Here is a 21,152-nt window from a genome sequence, read left to right as displayed (position 1 = left end):
GTGTTTTTGAGACTGGGTTTCTCTGTGGCTTTGGAGCTTGTCCTGGAACTAGCTCTTGTAGACCAGGCTGGCCCCCAACTCACAGAGACCCACCTGCTACTGCCTCTCAAGTGCTGGGATTAAAGGTGTGCGGCACCACTGCCTGGCTCAGTTCCAGGGGATCTTACACCTCTCTTGATATCTATGTGTTCCGGCATGTAAGTGACATGTGTGTGCGCGCGCAAGCACATACTCAGGTATGAAGATACATACACATAAAACAAAAATAAATATAAAAGTGTTTTTTTAAAAAAAAAATTCAAGTGACGGGCTAGGGAGATTGCATAATGCATAAAGCACTTGCCACCCAAGCACAAAGCCCAGAGCTCAGATCTAGTAGCCCCATAAAAGCTGAGTGAGCATGACCACCAGTCCGTAATTCCTGGGCTCAGGAGGTAGAGACAGGAGATTTTAGAATAGGCAGGCTAGCTAGACTATAATTGGCAAGCGCTGGGTTCAAATGAGAGACCCTGCCTCAATATCTAAATTGGAGACCCTTTGAATAGGACATTGGACTCCATCCTCTGGCTACCATAAGTACTCAAACACATAAGTACTTGTGCATATCACACATGCACACATAGACACACACATACAACACACACCACCCTACACACATATACATACAAAACATATTCAAATGTTGGCTAGTCATTGGACTGTAAGATGGAATAAGCCAAACTGCTTTTAGTCACGGTGTTTTTCACGGGAATAGAAACCAAGCTAGGATAGTGGCCTTGAGCACGTGCCTAGGTTACTCACTTGTAAACAGGGTGACACCTGCCCTTCATTTCTTCACTGGACACACCCGAGGGAAGCACGTCAAGAAGCTCCATCCAAAAGTCCAGGCTGTGCTGCTGGGAACACCTGTGGCTCTGCATTCCTGAGAGACAAAGAAGAACACAGGAGTCTCACGTACTATCAAGTACTGTCCTAGCCACAGCGGGTGTCGCGGGACCACTTTGAATCTAAAAGCTGTTTCATCTCTTTGTGGCACACGTCCCCCGAATTCACCTTTCAGGGCCTGAGTTTGGGATTAGAGGTGCAGCTTAATGCTTGCCTAGAGTTGCTGATACTGGAAGCTCTGATTTTAAGCCCCAGCCTCACATAAACTCAACATGGTGCTCACGCCTGTAATCACAGCACTGGGAGGTAGAGACCAAAGTCATGTTTGGCTAGTGAGTTCAAAACCAGCCAGAACTATAAGAGATTTTGTCTCAAAGACAAAAGCAGAACAAGAGGCTGGGTGGTGGTGGTGGAGCATGCCTTTAATCCCAGGCTGGCAGATCTCTGTGAGTTCGAGACCAGCCTGGTCTACAGAGAGAGTTCCAGGACAGCCAGCACTGTTTTATAGAGAAACCCAGTCTCAAAAAAAAAAAAAAAAAAAAAAAGAGGCTCTAGTTTACCAGTGTTTATCATTTACTGATCCTTCCACAGAACATGAAAAAAGCCATGGAGAGAAAGGAACAGTGAGAAGACGTGAACTGTCTACAGGCACAAACCCCTTGCAGCCTCCATCCTGTCCCTGGGGAACGCTGGAGGAAGGGGGCGGGGGGGGGGGGGGGGGGGGCTCCTCTCTACTCTCCCTCAGAAGCCCCTGCCAAATCTTTTGGCTATTCAAGCTCTGGTGAAGACACTGGAAACCTGATTGGCTGGTTTCTCCCAGCTGCCACTGGCCTTGGTTTCTCTCTCTCTCTCTCTCTCTCTCTCTCTCTCTCTCTCTCTCTCTCTCAATTCTTTCTTCTCTCTGCCTGGTGAAGTTCCTGGAAGTTCGTCAGGACAAACTGGTCTGCCGGCCTCACTCTGCAGCCAGCCCTAAGCAGCCCTTCCTCCACTGGGATGCACCAATCTTTCTTATAAAGAAACCAGACCAACTCTGGGTTGCACCAGTGAGGCCCTGGGGAGAAACTCTTGTGTCCGAGGTGACCTCTGTGCTCTAGGAGAACCTAGGGGTGGAGCATGGGCTCAGCTAATCCACACGGCTTAGGTCCTGGCTCCGCCTTATTCAGACATGTTTGTTTTAAAAGAATGAAATTGCCTTGAACCAGAGCCAAAATCTTTTCTACAAGAAACACAAGGAAAATTTATTTCAACTTGGAAAATAAATCCTTTTTGGCTTAACTTTGGGGGAAGCTGAACTGGGTTCTTCATGTTCCTCACAGTGCCTCGTCCGGGGAGCACATGGGGGCGCTTGCTTGCTCTCAACCAGTAGCTTACAAATATTTCAAAATTCATCATGAGTCTGTTCACAGATGCATACGCTTGTGCTTAAAGTTTGGCTTTAGGATTTTTGTTTTGTTTTGTGTTTGTGTTTTTCAAGGTGGGTCTCTCTGTGTAGCTCTAGCGGACCTGGAACTAGTTGTAGAGACCAGGCTAGCCTTGAACTCACAGAGATATGAGTGCTGGGATTAGGGGTGTGCCCCCACCACCGCCTGGCCTTAGGTTCATTTAAATTTGTGCTTGTAGCCAAACTTGTGAGCTTGTTTTACTATATTCATGTATTTATTGGGGGGAGTTGTGTGCAATGGCACACGAGTGGACGTGAGAGAACAACCTGCAGAATCCGGTTTCTCCCGCCACTGCGTAGACCCCAGGGATCAAGCCCAGATCTTTGGCTTGGTGGCAGGGGTCTTTACCCACTGAGTCATCTCACTGGCCACCAACCTGCTTATAGACCCCAATTTCTATCAGATCCCGTCCTTTGGAACGCTTGAGTCCAACTTTTGTTTCTTTAAAGTTGATTTAAGCTAACTCACTACAGGGTATAATGTTTAAGGTTACTTCCTAAGGGCTCTGCCAGGGGACAGTGGTGGCAGTAGTGGGGATTCTAAAAGAAGACGGTGGCTTCCAGTAGTCTATCTGACTTTTGAAACGATAGTCTCCTCTCAAATGAGAATTTCTCCAGGAACCTCATGCCGGGAGAAGGGAAGAGCTGAAGTCTGGGAGCAGCCAGGGGAGAACAGGTCACTGGGGAGGAGACTTCTCATGGTTCTGACATTTATCAGACCACCTTGCCGGAAAGAAAATGCTGAGTCACTGATGGGCCAACCACACTTTGACCTGCACTGTCCATGGAGAGCTCTTGCCCTCTCATGAGCAAGGTCAAGCTCAGACCTTGCCTCTGGAGGTCAGATGGGCACCCATTGGACCTCTTCATTTGTTCCTTTTGTCCATGTGGCCATATAGAAGAAATCTCCTTTCTCTATATTTTCTCATCACTTGACATTTAAATGGGCACCCTAGGGACAGGTGGAGGAGCCTACCGTGTTGGAACTACTAGAGCCCAGACTTTTTTTTTTTTTTTTTTTTTTTTTTTAGTTTTTCAAGACAGGATTTCTCTGTGGCTTTGGAGCCTGTCCTGGAACTAGCTCTGTAGACCAGGCTGGTCTCGAACTCACAGAGATCCGCCTGCCTCTGCCTCCCGAGTGCTGGGATTAAAGGCGTGCGCCACCATCGCCCGGTGAGCCCAAACTTTTTGAAAATGTTTTTTTTAAGTTATTTATTTTATTTCATGTGCACTGGGGCTTTGTCTGCATGTAAGTCTGTGGAAGGATGTCAGGTCCCCTGGAACTGGAGTTACCAACAGTTGTGAGCTGCCATGTAGGTGCTGGAAATTAAACCAGGGTCCTCTGAAAGAGCAGTCAGTGCTCTTAACCCCTGAGCCATCACTCCAGACTGAGCCCAGAGCCCAGACTTTTACCCTAAAACCCCCAGTAACCATTTAGAATTTCCAACAACATAAATCATGAAAGTACGGAGCTCCTTAATGCATATGTAAATATGCACATGGGAATGGATCCTCAAAGCCTGAACTCTTACAGGACTCAGCTGGAGCTTAGAAGTATAATCTTACTATTTTAAACCTTAAATTAGAGCAGGCACACTACCACCTAAAGAGACCATTGTAATTTCAACCAGGGTCAGCAGCATCCAGGAAGCCACCCGGGAGCAGAGAGCTAGCCTTTTCCTTCCTAGGTTGCACAGAGAATTTCAGAGCTCACCTGAGTGCCAGATATAGCCCCTCCATGCTAAAGCACTGCCATTATGGTCTCTATGTGTTCTTGAGCCTGCAGGTCAAGGGGCAAATTTTGGATTCTAGTCATTTCACCACCACCTTGGCTACCTGCCAGATTCTCCCTGCATATCCTTGGCATGGCAGTCTATAGATGGAAGTTTCTGTCCCACCCAGTCCCATGGCTGGTACAGTCCCAAAGAAACACACATATTCATCATATGTGTTTATATGTTTATATTTATCATAAACTGCTTGGCCTATTAGCTCAGGCTTATTATTAACTAACTCTTACAACTAAATTAGCCATGATTTTTTGTCAGGAGCCATTTCCCCTCTAAAAATCATTACAGAAACCATCACCCTAGGGAGTCTGCAGAGAACCCCACACCCATAATTATGTTCTATTGAGAAAACCTGCCCCTCACCCAATTAACTATTAATCTGTTAGCGGAACCCGCCTCACATTCCAGCTATCCAGGGAACTAGGTGTGGCAACTTGTGACTTCTGACCTACCCGTCCGAATGTAACCTGGCCTACGTGACCGGGACCACGCGCATCCCATGCCCTGCCCACCAAGTCCTCATGCAGGGCCTATATAAGCAGCAACCATGACCCTAATAAACGGAGGCTTTGACAAATCTGCTTGGCCTCCTTCTTCTGTCTTAGCTCATTCCCTTCCAGGTAGCGCCCCTCTGTGACCCTGGAATAACTGATTGCAGGGTGGGTTACAAACCCCTAGACTGAGTAGCCCACCCAAGGCAATCGACAATTTTTGTCTATGTTTAGCCTCATGACTTGGTTCCTTTTCTCAGAGAGGCATTCTCATCTTGTTTCCTCTGTGTCTGGCTGGTGATTCCATCTCTGCCTTTCCTGTTCCCAGAATTCTTCTAGTGTGGTTGCTCAAACTATACTTCCTGCCTGGCTACTGGCCAGTCAGTGTTTTATTAAACCAATATAAGTGACAAATCTTTACAGTATACAAAAGCATTTTCCCACAACAGCAGTCTCCACACTTCTGTGAGTCCCCTTAACAGATATGCTGTTGGCTACCAACTGGTGGGCCTCTCTTCTCCAGGTCTCCAGGGATGAGGTGCTTCTATTTACAGACAAAAATGTTCAGCAAGTTCATCCCTTATCAGCTATGCATGGCCTTGTAGCAGGTCCCTGTCTTAGCCTGTGGCTTTAATCTTCCTTCCATCCCATTTGGTACCCCTCTCCAGCATCCCTACATTATCCACCCTGTCTAGGGTACCCTTCAAGTTTTTACCACTTCCAGCTAGCCGTTCCAGTATGCCTTTTAGGCTACTTGCTGGACCACCTAACCCTCCAGCCTTTACAGGCCCCTTTGGGACACCAAGCTTTAATTGCCAGGGTTACTGAATAACCCTTAACTCTATAGTCCAGTGGCTAGGAGAAGATGCCAGGCAGAGGTACTGCCCAAGGTAGGAAAAAAAAAAAAAAGGACTTTTAGAAAAAGAACACAGTGAATAAAGTTACAAGAGGACAGATTCTGACTGAAAATGAGGACATAACCACTCCAAGTATGGTTGAGGAGGTTTTTATTGCAGATGTGAGGGAGAGTAGAGCCAGAGGCATCTGGACGGGTCCATAATGAACCTGGGAGAGGTGGGGAGGGCAAGAGAGGGAGAAAAGAGAAAGAGGGCACATGGGGGGTACCAGCTAGATATGCCCAGTGACCTGTCATTTCCCAGGGCAAACAACCCCAACATCACCCCCTGCTCGCTGTTATTTCTGAGCACATTCCAGGGTTTTGCCATTTATTTCATTTCTTATTCTGTGGGCAGCACTCCACTCCCCGGGGCCTGGTTCATCCTTCCATGTCAGATAACAAGGACAATGCTTAAAGCTCAGAGGGTGATCATTAGAATGGGTTTAAGTGAATGGCCGGATCTTCTAAGCTCACCTTCCAACATGAAACAGTCAGCGCTTCCTTCTCACCCTCTCCCACCACATGACATTCTCCTCCTACCCTCTGTCCTCTTCTGCCCCTGGAAGCTGGGGAGGGACGCTCAGGACTTCTGACCTTTCTGGAGCCAGTCCCTGTGGTGTTCCCTACCCTAGGAACTCTCTCAGGCTCTCTGTGAACTTCCCAAAGTTTCACCTTAAGCTCCAGGCAAGGTGTCCTCTCCTTGGGCTGAATTTCTAAAGTTTACTACTCAAAATTGTCCCTTTCTGATCCCCAAACAATCAGGCAAGCTCTTGTTCATATTAGCAGCTATCCTCTAGGGACAATTCTCCTACTGTATTATTAAAATTCTGGCCCTTCACGAATAATCGCTTGGGTTTCGTTTTTTTTTTGTTTGTTTGTTTTTGTTTTTCCTTTCATAATGGTTGACTATGCGCCTTGTTTGTGAAAGACGTAGGTGGGAGCCATTCTAGGCAGGAAAGCTCTGTGCTGGCAAGCTCCTTCGCCTCCTAGGTGGGAGCTGCTGGGAGCGGAGGGGTAATTATGTGCTGTCTGGGAGGGGGAGGGGAGAGACGGAAGCTTCTGTGATGTGCAAGTTCATCAGACCACATCCAGGGGGTGCAGACCCCTCTCCCCCCGGGCTGTGCACAGCTCTGTGCCCAGCTGGGAATGCTGGGAAAGACAGATGCTGTGACTACTTAAAACACCAGGTGTGAGTCTTCAGAAGAAAGTTCATCTCCCCAGCGTCCGTAAACATTGCCAAGATCTTCTGCAGATAATGGGCATGAGAAACCATAAAAACCGAATCTGAGCCTCACCCACAAAAACCCAGGTAGGGTGCTAGGCTCCCACGGCTGGCCCCAAGGAAGTGCCACACGCTAGTGCCGGTATCAGTCACTCTTTTTCCTTGCTGTGATTTAAGGACAGTAGCATTTATTCTAGGTCTGAGTTTGAGGGCACAGCCCATCTTGGCATGAAACAGCCAGTCACTTTGCATCTGCAGTGAGAAAGGAGAGAGGGGTGAATACCGGTACTGGCTTCCCTGCTCGTCCCTTTTTCATTCAGTCACCCCAGCTCGTGAGATGGTGCAGTTCACATTCAGGGTGGGTCTCCCTACCTCAACTCACCCCTTGTAGAAACTCCGTCACAGAAGTGCGTTTCCATGGTGATTCTCTATCTAGTCAAGTCGACTGTGAAGATCGCACATCAGTCATGGTGGCATGTCTGCACGAACATATTATCTTGTACATTGGAAGGTAGAATCCATGTGTGTTGGCAGGACCATGGTTCCTCCAATCTTTTAGGGCAGCCCAGTAATGTAGCATTTCCACTATATCCTTCAGCTCCTGGTCCCTTCCTCTGTCAGCAAATCCAACGAAAGATAACCTCCTCTTAGAGTCATATGAAAAGTGACATTAGCCTTACCCACAGCCTTAATTCTCCTTTTCTACCTGGCAACACATTCACAGACTTGGGGGCTTATGCTGAGACAGCTATGGGGGTCCATCCTTTTACCAGTCTGTGGTGGCTTACTTGTTAGAGGGTACACTTTCAGCCACGCTGCTGGAATCAGGCCAGGGTGAAATAGGTCCTTGAACTCGGATCCTAGCCTCACCACTTACTGCCATATAAACTTGGCCAGGTCACTTCACTGATCTTCTCTTTTGGTTAAGTTTGGATCCCTGGGTCTTTGGGTGTGTGTAGTTTATTTGGGAGGTGGCTCCAGGAAGCCTTTTGAAGGAGTAAGAACATTTACCAAGGTGGAAAGTAAAAAGGGTTGCACTGTGGGAGGCTGGCACTGTGGGCAGCAGGGCCTGTCTTCTCGAGAACAGAATACCAAGGCAAAGCCCCAAATCGTACAGAGCAGGATGTCTTTCCTCCTAACGTCTTGCCTTGCTCCTTGAACCTTTCCATTCTGTCCTTCTACAAGCTGCTCCTGCTCTAAGGAACAAGGCACCTAGACAGAGACACAGGAAACTACCCCTTCATGTGGCCCTAGGCAGAGCACACTGAAAGTATTGATGGAGGTGGGTCTTGTAATAATAAAGAAACTGCCTCGGCCCTCATAGGACAGAAAATTAGGTAGGCGGAGTAGACAGAAGAGAATGCTGGGAAAAAGAAGCTGAGTTGAGGAGTCGCCATGATTCTCCTGCTCCAGACAGACGCAGGTTAAGATCCTCCCTGGTAAGCCAGCTCGTGGGCTACACAGAATATTAGAAATGGGTTAGAACAATATGTAAGAGCTAGCCAATAAGAAGCTGGAACAAGCCGGGCCAGGCAGTGTTTGAAAGAATACAGTTTCCGTGTAATTATTTCGGGCATAAGCTAGCCATGCGGGCGGCCGGGTGCCGGGGACGCAGCCCTGCCGCCGCTCCTATTTCAACAAAGTATAGAATGTCATTTCCTTCTGGCTATGCATATAGATAGAGTATAGTTGTGTCCACCCTGTGATCGGCAGGCTGCAAGCATCCCAGGAGAGCTATGAATGTAGCCTAACACATCTGTGCCTGACAGCATCGTACTGTGACGTCAAAAGATTGGATGGGCTGAGATTTGACACCTACATTAATTTCACATTTGAACTCGAGTCCCATCCCTAAGATTTCTTATTATGAATATGAAAATGTTCTAAAGTCTTGAAAAAGATGAACTCTATTCCAGTTGAAAGCATCTCCGATGAAAGATACTCACCCTGCATGTAGCTGTAGCTGGGGTTGGCTACAGTGCTGACTAAATAGGGCATGAACCAATTAGCTCCATGCTTACCATGTGCTAGACACCAATAAAGCAAACTGTGGTGTGGCCCCTGGTGGTCACTGTGTCCCTTTATTGTTCTGTTTCCTCTCCTGCGGTCTGAAAGAAATCGATGACACATATGAGACTTGGGTAGACATCATTTTGTTTTGCATGACTCTTCTAATAGGAGGGACAAGTGCCAATCAAATTGCCCCAGAAATGACAGGAAGAGGTGCTGAGATGGTGCTGAGAGAAAGGTATTTGTTTTGAGAAGGGCTTGGCCATCAGAGCAGTCAGGGACTTCTACCAACAACTCGAAGCTACTCCAGAGCTGGAGAATAAGAGAGGAAGCCATGAGGGCAGAAGGAAAAGGGGAGGTCTTTGGGAAATGCCAGCAATATGTATAAAAGCACCAGAACAGGAAGCAGAGAGCTGAACTCAAGACACTGTACCGAAGAAAGGGTTGTGTGGCTTGAACACAGGTCAAGGGCTGGGCATCTCAGGTCAATTGGCTGAAGTTGGGCATTCATTCCAGAATGTTCTTTTCAGCTCCAAACTGTAATGGGCACGTGATACCCAACTGTCTGCCTGTGACAGTGCATTGAAGACAGGTGTGTTTTACTTTGCTTCCTGTCAACCTTGGACAACCCTGGGAAGTGACCTCATCATGTGTTACCTAGGCCAAGGTCCTGGGGCCAAAGGAACTGGATCAAGTGACCAATTAGTCATTTTTGAAAAGTAATACAAGAGAACAAAACAATGCATTCCATATTTGACTTTTGGCTCACTAGCTGATGAGATGTATGGGTAGTCACAGCTTACCGTGGACTGGAGAGTGCACAGGTGTACACCTGCTAAGGTGCTGGATCTCTGTGCACATCTTTGTTTATGATAGAGGCTATGACCCAGTTGCTTTGGTGTGTGTGTGTATGTGTGTGTGTGTGTGTGTGTTCATTCATGCAACCCCTTACCTTTGTCCTTGTCCCATCCAACTCAGTACAGTTGCAACCTAATCACAAGTGCCCTATATCCCAGGGTCATGGTCCTGGGAACTCAGACCAAACCAGTACTTGAACCTAAGTCCTTGTGGGTTTTCAGAAGCCCTCTGGCCATATACTAAGGAGACTTATATACCCATTATAATTCCCTGTGATGCTCCAAAAACTCACCTGGAAAGACCCTTGTAGACCAGAAAGAAGGGTCTCCCTTTGCAGGCAAACATATACAGTAGGTATCAGAGTCCACGGTTTCAAATGGAATCTCCATGTCTTCTGATGAGCTCTGTGGACATGCCTAGGAAGTTCTGGCAGTGAATAACACAGATGGAGAGTTGTATGGACTGGATGTGTGTCTCACCTCACGATCACATGCTGAAGCCCACATCTACAATGTGATGATAACCAAAGGTGGGTCCCACAGGATGCAATCAGGTTTAGATGATGTCGTGGAAGGGGATCCCTCATAGCATCCTCATAAGAAAAGGAAGGGGGGCAGAACTCCCTCTGTCTTTATATGAGCCACAGGGAGAAACGAGAGAGAGAGAGAGAGAGAGAGAGAGAGAGAGAGAGAGAGAGAGAGAGATCACCACAATGCAATAAAATTTGGGGACTTACCAGTCTCTGAGGAAGTGACAAGGGAGGTTGTGCCACTTTAGCCCATGGCGTTTTGTGACAGCAGCCCAAACAGATTGGTTGCTCCAGACATTGCTATAGAAACGGCTGGATTTTCTTGACAGAGGGGCTACATTACACTGGACAAGCTGATTCTGGGATGGTTCCACCACGTGGTATTTTTCTTTCCAGGGGAACTTTCTGTCACCCCCATGATGCTGAAACTGTGATGTGTGTGCTGTGACACAGGCTCAGACTAGGTAGAGACTGAGGGCATTCCTGACCCTGCTTCCCCAGGGTTCTGTCTTGAATCACCAATGCCTCCCTGAGAATGTGTTCATGAGCCCCTTAACTTCTGATCCATGTCTTCAGAAACCCAAGGTTACAGCTGTCATAGAGTAGAATACCCTATGCTGGTCCCATGCCTGTAGGGCAATGGTGCTCCCAACATGTGCCCAAGTCCGCCAGAACATCCTTCCCATTCCAGTGTACTGGCTGAGACCACCATAATCCTGGGGTCTGCATATGGAGTGGTAGCCACTGAAGTCAGAAAAAGAACTGACTTCAAAGGGGCCACAGCTTCCTCCTAAACCTGGGTGAGAGTGAGACTCCTGGGGAAGAACTCTTTAAACACAAAGCTCAGGACCTGAGAATGGAGTTCCTTTGGTACAATGTTGCCTAGAATGCATCCAGGCCTGATAAATGTTACGTAGCACTCTCAGAGTTCTGATACAGTGTTGCCTAGTAAGCACCCAGACTTGATACAGTATTGCCTAGCCAGCACCCAGACCTGGTTCAGATGCCCAGGACCACGCAAATCAGTTGGCACACACTTGGAATCCCATCACTCAAAAGGTAGAGGGAAGAGGATCAGAATTTCAATGTCACCCTCAGCTCCATAGCGAGTTCAAGGCTAATCTAGTCCAGAAATCCATTATGAACAAACATATACAACCATCAAAGAATCACCACAGGTCTAGACTGTTTCTACCCACCAGCATCCCCTGTGAGGGGATCTCTCTACAAGAACTCTCTGTTTCTTCTAGAGTGGCCCAGAGGTTGGCATCTGCAGTGGCCTGGATTTCCCATTCTTCTTCCTGTTAGTCCTATTGCTCTATCCCTAGCCTTTCCACCTCCAATATAGCCATGTGGCGGCCAGCATTGACATCAATAACTTTTCTGGGTACTGCGGGTGCCAGGGGAGGAGAAGCAAGTCCATACACACTCCCAACAGCTGTAGGGACAGTGGGCACAGAAGCAACATGGGACGACTGTATGTGATGACACCAGCATCAGTGGGATGAAGAGGCTCAGCTATCAATGGGACTGCTCATACTGGGTGGGAAGAATGGAATTAGGACAAGCCAGAGGATCTGATTGGTGCTGAGTGTCTTTGGGGGACGCGGTCACTGATGCCTTTCAATAGTAGAGTTTTAAATGCAACCAAATGCAGAACGTGCCTAAGACCAAGACACATGAACCAGAGAGACACTCCCCAGGGGATTTCCAGGCGAGAGAAGGAGAGAGACTAAGCAAGCTGTTGGGTGGATTGTGCTTGGTGTGTGCCTTAGCTCCTTCCCAGAGGTGATGTCCTTACAGAAAAACATTGTTCAAACCTCATGCCGGTTCCCCAACAATGCTTGTGCCAGTCACAATGCCCACAGTAGAGAGTGAAGAAATTCACAGTGAACCCACCACAGGTCTGAGAGGTGAAAGTGTGCACTGGAGGAAGAACGATTACCTTGTGATATGAGCTTTCGGCTCCTAGAATCTCTGTTCCTTTGGGATTACTGGAATACAGTTTCTGCAGACTGTGCTCAGAATGGTTTAGCTTTCCGTCTGAGGCATGGCTGTCTGCCTGAGATGGAGCAATGACAGAGGACAGTGAAAACAGGTTTGTCTGGTCATAAATACTTTAGTTGCTAGGCTCAGCAGATGCCGGTAGACACTTGCCCTAACGAGCAAGTATTGATTAAATTCCAGTTTGGAATCAAGACCCATAATTGCTGGGTTGAAGACTTGAGGGATCATGTTCTGTAATGAAGACAAGCTCCTCGGGCAGCTCCCATCTGAAACCAAACCTCCAGGGTCAGCGGTTGCCATGGAAGTTGGGCCAGCTGGAGGAATCTGGCACCAATCTTCATCATGGAGCAGAGACAGAGGGCTTTGGAACTGGAAAGGGTCCTTGAGCTTGCGCACTTTAACATCATCCCAAAATGCCCATCGCTTTCCTGGACCAGCTGAGACTGGGAGCCCTTCTATCCTTCAGACTTCATTTCTGAACAGGGTCACAGAAAACTCACTGACCAATGTCAAAGTCAGACTTGTGTGGCTTTTCATGCCTCCTGCCTCATCACACATCGGAGTAACAAAGAAAATCCATTGCCAGCACACTGGAGTGACCCAGCTCGTGAGAATCATCCCCTTGCCCCCCTCAAGGGATTAGAAGCAGGTCACCCCTGGTCTAAGAATTAAGTCACAGGTCTGGTAGAAGATATTGTCTTCTGTCTAACCAGACTGTGACACTGGGGATAAGGCATAGTGGTGCTCTGGGCTCCATCCTGGGATTGGGCAGGGTTGTGGTGGTGGTGGGGGTCTCCATTAGTAGTATATTGTCACTCAGGCGGTTAGATAGACCAACCCAGGTGTTCCTGAGTGTGACCAGATGTTACCAACCTGTAGCACTCTGGGATTCCACACTTTATCCCCTTCAGAGCAGCAACTATAGGAACGACCAGGTTCGCTCCGCAATCTGTCTGAGGGATGGCACCAATTCGTTTCTGTGACCACACATGACTATTGAATTAAGATGGTATATTTTTTTCTTCAGTGATGGAGGCCACTAGTCAAGGCAAACTGCTGGGTGGGACTCAGGGGCAGCCACATACCAGACAGGGACTGAGTTCAATTGAACAGATTAGTCATGGGAATGGGCTCCCAACATGAATGGGTGGGGAGGGGGATCCTGCATCTCTTCTGTAGAAGAAAATAACAGCAGCCATGAGCATTCAGAGAGGTGGGCTTCTCAGAGGGCATTCGTAGGCTGTGAAACCCCATAGAACTCAGCACACAGGGCTGGGCAGCCGAGGCCCTGGCTCCTCCCTCAGCCCAGACAGAGGCCCTTGAGGGTAGAACAGAAAGGAAAGGCCCATAGTCCAGGGTGGTCAGCGTCATCTCGCTGTCTTCAAGAGACACAGACAAACAGGTAGGGTGGTGGGAGTGTGAGTGTTATTACTGTCTGTAAACACAAACCCGGGTACCTGCTACCTTTTGCAGGCTCTCAGGCAACTGAAACTTTACACTCTTATTAGAAAGACATGGAGAGCTTCAAGACAGCGATGGGGGCTTCAGCCCGTGGGGGACCGGGGTTAGCTTCCCAGGCTGTTGTCCAGAACACACTTGTGGGTGGGTGACCAGCAGAGCAGCGATGTTTTGGGGATGCACTATTCAAACTCCTCAATGATTCTTGCAGAACAATGAGCCATGCACACTGAGGTCAGTAGCCTCTCTCTCCCAGAGACCCTTACCTCTGAGTTCAAGGAATGCCTAGCGCCCCCCCCCCCCCCGCCACCCCATTTTAGGGCATCAGCAGGAAGCTCTTTGTGGGGTCAGCATTATTCTCCTCTTCCCTGAGACTCCAGCTTTCCCTTGCCTCCCCCATCACCATACAGCTGGGACACAGCTGGGATATGCCTCTTTGCTGAAACCTTGCTATGCTAGGGGACATGTCCACCACTTTCCCCATGTCTCTGAATATACACATAGCCCCTGTATTCATAACAGCGCTGAGGTCTGAACATGACTAATTTACACCCAAACTTACATGGAGATTAGATTCTCAATGGGACCTTTAAGAGAGGAGTAGACCAAGAGGTCTCTCCCCAAGTCAGTCTCTTAAGACTAGATAGGTAACCTTGAGAGTCACTAATACAGCTATAGAGAAAATGTCTCTCTGGTGTTCTAGCCTCCTCCACACATGCTCACTCACTGGAGTCCCCACTACATGATATCACCTACCACAGTCATGCATGACCTTGGCAACTTCTCCAAGCCTCAGAACCTTTTAGTCACAGGATGAGATAATTCCCACTTGTGCTGTGGGCTTTCCCTCTACCCATCTGCCCCGGAACGCATATCCTAGACAAGCTACCTTCATGGTCATGCCAGAGCGAAGTTTGTCACCATGGCCACAGGAAGGGTACGCACCTCATAAAAAGAGCTTCCAGCGCCCAGCAGCATCCCAATCCTCTTTAATCTTCAGGCACCTGGGGTGTAATTACCCACCTGGGATGGAAACACACTTCTCCTTTGTGCGGAACAGACATCTGAGAGGCAGAGCCTTTAATAACAAAAGATGAGGCCTTCCTGGAAGGACCAGGAAGCCCAGCGTCCACCCCCTGAAAAGTAAGATAATGGATGATGCTGGACAAGACCTTTGTGAGTGCACTCCTAAACACAGGCATGCTGGCACTAACTCCTTAGCAGCTGGCTTCGGGTGCTACACCAGAGGTTCTCACGGCGCTGGGTTGTTATAATAATCATTTTGGACACTGTGAAGGTGTGTTGCTGTCATTGGTTTAATAAGGAGCCAAATGGTCAATGGCTAGGCAGGAAGAGGTATAGGAGGAGATCCAAAGAGAGAGAGTTCTGGGAAAAAGAGTGGAGTCTCCAGACAGACAGGGGAGGAGGGTAAGACATGCAAGAGGATAGGTAAATGCCATGAGGTGTGTGGCAACATGTAGATTGATAAAATGGGTTAATTTAAGTTATAAGAGCTAATTAATATGAAGCCTAAGCTATCAGCAAGCTTTTCTATTTAATAAGAAGCCTCTGTGTGGTGATTTGGGAGCTGGCTGGCGGGACAGAAAATTCTGCCTGCAATGGGTGAGTGTAATGATCTGTTCTGTCCCTTTAAGAGACAAGCCACACCCACCCCCTGTATAATACAGCCATATCATTCGCTCTGTCAGTGAATTAACTCTGACATCTCAGGTGAAGAACACTACGGAAGTGTCCATCTGGCCCAAGTTACAGCTCATGGCTCTCAAGCAGTTCCCTGTTCTGGAAGAGGTGACTGGGATTTTCTGCTGCCTCTGTCTTGTTCTTTGGTTACCTAAGAGTCCAGTCCCTCCTACAAAGGGAACCTAAGCATGAAGAGGTACAGCCTCTGGGAACCACCTGATTCTCACAAACAGAACACCAGCAGGAGTCAATGGCCTCATGTGGTCTGGATCTATGGGACAAGCCCAGGGAGTGTGTTGTGGCCCAGGGAGACTGTCTGGGTGTTGTTAGTGGAAGGAACCATAAGGGGCTCCAAAGCAGGAGGTCCGACCAGCTAGAACCTCTCTCTAAATTTGGATTTACTACTTAAGGATGGACTGGATACCAGATTCATTTCCCCCATAATGTGTGCAGCCCTGAGACTACCAGATGCCATGGGTTTCTTTCCAGTGCCCGGTACTGGCCAAAACCGACACCGTATTCACTTCCTGGAAGTGGATTTCTGTGCATCTTCCACGTTCCCTCTGCTATTCAGCTGTTTCATCCCAAGTGAAACATTCTTTCCTGGAGACTCAGAAAGGAAATGAAACTTATTAGATGTAGGAAGCTCCTGAAGTGTACAAGATGCCCAAAGTCCCTCCCAGGGTTATACAAGCTGTAATAACTACTGGCGAGAAGAATCTCTCTGACCATTTGAGTTCCCTGCAGGGAACTCCAGGAATGCAGCTTGTGAGTCATCAGTCAAGTCGGATGGGATGCTCAGTGACACATCTGCCCTGAGTCACCCATGGTCCTGGAAGCAACCATGATAAACTCACTGGTCCAACTGACACAGGCTTGGATGGAGTGGTTTCTTTGAACTGTTGTCAGAGTCCTATCTAGGAGGAAGAGAAGTTTGTTCATGCTTCCCCAGAAGAAGTTCACGCCCAGGTAGGCACACCATCTCCCTTCCATGCTGCATGCCATGTGTTCTATAGCAACTATAGGAAGAGCATGTCATGTCACACTGCGTGGTTCTCTTTGGAAACCAGCTTTATGCTTTGCTTCTCAGTGTTCCCACAGAGCATCCTCAGCATCACCAGGCAGTCAGCCTTGTAGACATTTGGACTCTACCTAGACCTAAGTGAGATGTTGTGTTAAGCAGGATCTCCACAGAATCCTGTGTACACTGCTGCTTTAAGAGCAGGGTCCTATGAAGTCTGCAAAGCTAAGAGTGTTATTGGCCAGAATCCTCAAGGAGAACTAGACAGGTGAGAGTTAAGACTTTAAGATGAAGACATAGTTGGGCAGTGATGGCCCACACCTTTAATCCCTGCATAAGCAGGTGGAGTTCTGTGAGTTCAAGGCTAGCCTGGTCTACAAGGGAGTTCCAGGAAAGCCAGGGCTGTTACACATAGAAATACTATCTCAAATACACACACACACACACACACACACACACACACACACACACACACACACCAAACAAGCAAAAAGGATGAAGATGCAAAAGTCCAAGTGTATAGCAAAGAAAAATTACTTAAAAGCTCAGGGGTCAGAATCACTTTCATAGTCTATGTGTCCCTGATAGGAATATTCAAGACCTTTCATGTGACAAAGAGCCTGAAATTCGGGTCAGGACCCTGAGCTGACTGTTATACGGGGCGAGAAGGAGTAGCAGCATCAAGGCACTATTCTGGAACTGACACCTTTCACATTCCCGAGAGTGTACGATCCTAGGCTCAGAAGGATGAAACAGAGATGGAAAGCTAATGATATAGCTCAGTTGGTAGACAGTTTAACTACCATCCACAGCCTTATAGGTTCAATTCCCAGCACTGCACACACTGGCTATTGTGGTTCTCTGGAGTTTGAGGCTAATCTCAGTTATAGTGTGAATTCAGGGTTAGCCTGGGATACCGGAGACTGTCTTTTAAAGACAAAAAAGTAGAGACCATTGTCTGACAGCAGCAGGTGCCTGAGTTTTATATTATTGTTGTTTCATTCCAGAAGATAACAGACGCTAAGCAGCCTTCAATTGTAACTCAGTACCTAGCCAGACATGGTAGCACACGCCTTTACTCTCAGCACTTGTAAGGCAGAGGCAGGTGGATCTCTGAGTTTGAAGCTAGACTCATCTACAGTGAGTCCCAGGACAGCCAGGGACACACAGAGAAAAACCTTAAACAATAACAACAACATAACCCCCTCAATGTTTGGGATTTTAATTTTCTGAGATTCTATTTCGGAGTGTTGTGGAATGTAGTGGTGTAAGAATGGACTTTCTACAGGGTGCAAAAGTAGACACCAATATAGTTCACCACTTTACCCAACCATCTATCAGAACATCGGGGCTAAAGATCCTTGAAGAGGACTTTGTCCATTGGCTGGGGTTTTATGCTTGGATTTCTGCTATTGCTGCAATTTTTAAGATGGAGACTGTGGTGGTTTGAATGAGAATGGTCCGCATAGGCTCATAGGGAGGAGCACTATTAAGAGGTGTAGTCTTGGAGTAGGTGTGGTCTTGTTAGACAAAGTGTGTCACTGGGAGTGGGCTTTGAAGTCTCAGAAGCTCAAGCCAGGTCCAGTGCCATTCTCTCTTCTGCTGTTGATGATAATGGACAAAACCTTTGAAACTGTAAGCCAGCTCCAATTAAACCTTTTCCTTTAGAAGAGTTGCCAAGGTCTTGGCGTCTCTTCACATCTCTCTGCCCTTGTGGATGCACCCGAGTTGTGGCACTCTGTGAAACAGGCACCTCATACCATTTAAACAGAGGGAATGGATTGTGGTGCTGGTGGTGGCAGTGGAAGCTTGTCCAAGGTCACAGAGATGGAATAAAATTAATGTTCCTTTACTTAGGGTCGTCTGTGGGTGACTCAGAGAAATTAAAGAGAAATACCCAGAATTAGAAAGAAATAGACACATGAATGATAGTTGGAACTTACACCTGCCTGATTCTTGCTGTGTGTATGTATGCGTGTGTATGTCTCTGTATGTATATGTGTATGTTTATGTGCCTGTGTTATGTGTGTGTATGTGTATACGTGTATCTATCTGTGTGTATCTGTATGTGTATGTATGTGTTCTGCATTTGGAGGTTAGAGACCAGGGACACTGCTGGAGCAGATCCTTGCCTGCCTCAGGAAACTGGTCCACACCTCAGCCTAAGGTTTTCAGCTTTGGCTCCTGAGCCCAGGAGCTCCAGGAAAGAGAGTATTGTTTCAGCCCAAGACCAAATGCTAACTGCTAGGCTGACTGTCCTGAGCCCTGTGCTGACCAAGGGGGTCTTTGCTAATCCCCTTTGAAACCTGTATACTCCAAGTTGTGAGGATTCCCTGTTTGTCTAACACCCACCAGGTCACTGTTCTGCTTCCTTGAGTTAACTTCATGCCCAGATCCTGTCCACACTAATTTTACTTCACAGCTTGACCCTCATTCTTATGGGGACTAGACAGGCTTTCTGTTGCTTCTAAAACACAAGTCAGTAGAACACTGACAGAGTGGAGTGAGAGAACAAGGCCCAGTGGCTGAACATGCACAGGAGGCCAGTGGAACCAGGTTCCTGTGGAAGAGGGCAGGGAAGGGAGGGCAGGCCAAGTTCTAAACCAGGAAGCTGGAGAAGGCTTGCTGCAAAGATTGGTCCCTAGGAGGGACCAGCTGAACATTCACCTAGAGAAGAGGAATTGGGAAATGGAGCAGCCACAGGAAAGACTCAGAGTGGAGTTCTGGGCTTAGCTGAGGTGCCTCCAGGGACACCAGGGACACCAAGGTGGGGTTGGGGAGACTCTACCCTCATTGCAGGGAGTTGAGAAGCTCCCTGGCCTCTGGCCACTAGGTACACAGAACTCCCCTCAGCTATGACAACCAAATGTGTCTCAGAATGTTGCCATTGTTCAGGGGGACAAAAGTCACTTGCAAGTAACAACTATTGCATTAGAACAGAGAGTTATATGTCTAGGTCCTTGGGGTTCTGTGACATGAAGCCAAGGCCAGTGACTCTCCAGGAAGGAATGACTTTGGCATTTGCATCCGGGAACAACTACAGGAGAATATACTAGAAAATCAGACTTCCAACACATATTTTAGCCCAGTCAAACTTAGGGACTGCTTCAGCACCTCAGAGTCCCGGGTACAAGCCGTGCACACTTGATTTGAGGGGCAGCAGCTTAGAATGCAAGTGCTAAGCTGTCTTTCTCGGCTGCTGGATGGGCAGCACCCCTATCCAAGGCTATTCATACAGCAAGATTTGGGGGAGGCCAGCACATGGTGGGGGGGCTCACTCCGAGCTTAATAGGAAGACTAGCCGTCTGCCCCCCTCCCACCATACACAAGCGTTCGCGTGGTTTGGATTGGAAATGTCTCATGGACATTCACTTGGTGGTGAGTGAGGCCTTTCCTCTCTATTGTCTTAGTTTGAATTGTGTCGTATGGTCCTTCCTAAGCAAATCACAGATTCACACACATCTCCCTTGAAACTAGGACAGGGTCACCTTCCCTGAGCGCACCATACAGAGGCATAGGGAGGGTGTCTTCCAGGCAAAGGCTAGGTTTCCCTAGCATATTGGTGACCAGGTGCTGGTGTTGTTGTTGTTGTTGTTGTTGTGTGTGTGTGTGTGTGTGTGTGTGTGATGGAGGAGGGGAGTATCACAGTCTCCTCCTGTGTCTGTGTGTGGCGAGGGAGGGGACACGAAAGTCTCCTCCTGAGGCATCAACCCCATCAGACTCTTTTACTTTGGATTCCGGTTACCTGTGCAAACACTGCAGGGAGGGCAGAACTAAAAAAAGACAGTGGGTCTTAGGGACACAGGATCCTCGATAGTTCTGCAGAAAAGCCTCAAATGACTGAAGGTAGAATCCTGGCCCCAACCTCATTCCTCCAGGTGGGCAGCTTGCTGGTTAGCGACCATAGCTGGTATACACTAGGATTCACCCGTCTCAGCATCTTCAGGCAGCTGGGAAGCAACTCCAGGGGTGGGGGGGGGGGAGAGGAACCTTCCGGAAAGGCTGCAGAGTCATGCGGTGCGGCCACCCAGTTAGTTACTCAAGACTCTTGGACACTTGGGTTCCCCATTGAGGTCATGGCAGGAGGTGGGGCCTGGGAAAGGCAATAGATTCGATTTTTTTAAGGAAGAGGCCAGGCAACAGAAAGACTGGGAACCCCTCCACGTCAGGGCTACATGCAACATGCAAGGGACAGGACACATGCTAGAAAAGTCCAGGCTCTTCACACGCAGGCAAAGGAGGGCACTGCATAAATGGCCCATGCAGGCTTACCAACTGCCTCGGCCCAGGCCATCAGAACTCCCAGCCTTCCCAGCTCTCTACCTCATTCCCATTCTCGAGAGCGTTTTCTTTCTCAACCAGCCACCTCTATTTCTACTATTAGCCAGGTCCAGTTGTTCGTTCTGGGATACAAAGAACCTGGAAATCTCAGCAGGTGTCCTCCAGACTCCAATCCACACCTATTACAAGGTGATGTGGTACCTGAAGGAACCATTGCTTCCAAAGGATCCCTTGAACATTGACAAGGGATGGGTGCAGGAGGAACCTCTAGGGGTCGGGGCCAGCATTTGGGGCTGCTGTGCTGATCCTGACCTCCAGGAGTGCTGTCTGCTGGCAGGACTCAGAGCAGGAGAGGGCAGATGGAGGAGGAGTAGAGGCATAGAGCACAGAGACATCTGAGGGTTCCCTGATGGGCTGGAGTTCTTCACATAAAGCTTGGAGCACTGTGCGTCGGGGGAATCAAAGTGTTGCTGACAGAGGCTAAGGCAGGTGTCTTACAACCCTGAATTTGGCTCAGTTAATGACTGGATCTTTGGAACAATGAAGGGTGTCTCATGCTG

General features: G+C 48.2%; 1 long non-coding RNA gene across 1 annotated transcript; it reads right to left on the bottom strand.

Moving 5' to 3' along the window:
- Positions 1-3,375: 3,375 nt before the first annotated feature.
- On the bottom strand, positions 3,376-13,025 carry LOC126514266 (uncharacterized). The gene is made up of 4 exons (XR_007595540.1): positions 9,888-13,025; positions 8,749-8,835; positions 7,110-7,341; positions 3,376-6,979 (listed from the first exon to the last, which is right to left on the bottom strand). It is a non-coding gene; the product is annotated as an uncharacterized lncRNA (long non-coding RNA).
- Positions 13,026-21,152: the final 8,127 nt, after the last annotated feature.

This window comes from Alexandromys fortis, unplaced genomic scaffold, assembly GCF_014885135.2.
Source record: "Alexandromys fortis isolate MF-2015 unplaced genomic scaffold, M_Fortis_MF-2015_v1.1 scaffold_139, whole genome shotgun sequence".
NCBI classification, from domain to species: Eukaryota; Metazoa; Chordata; class Mammalia; order Rodentia; family Cricetidae; genus Alexandromys; species Alexandromys fortis.
This window is presented reverse-complemented; position numbering and strand designations above follow the sequence as displayed.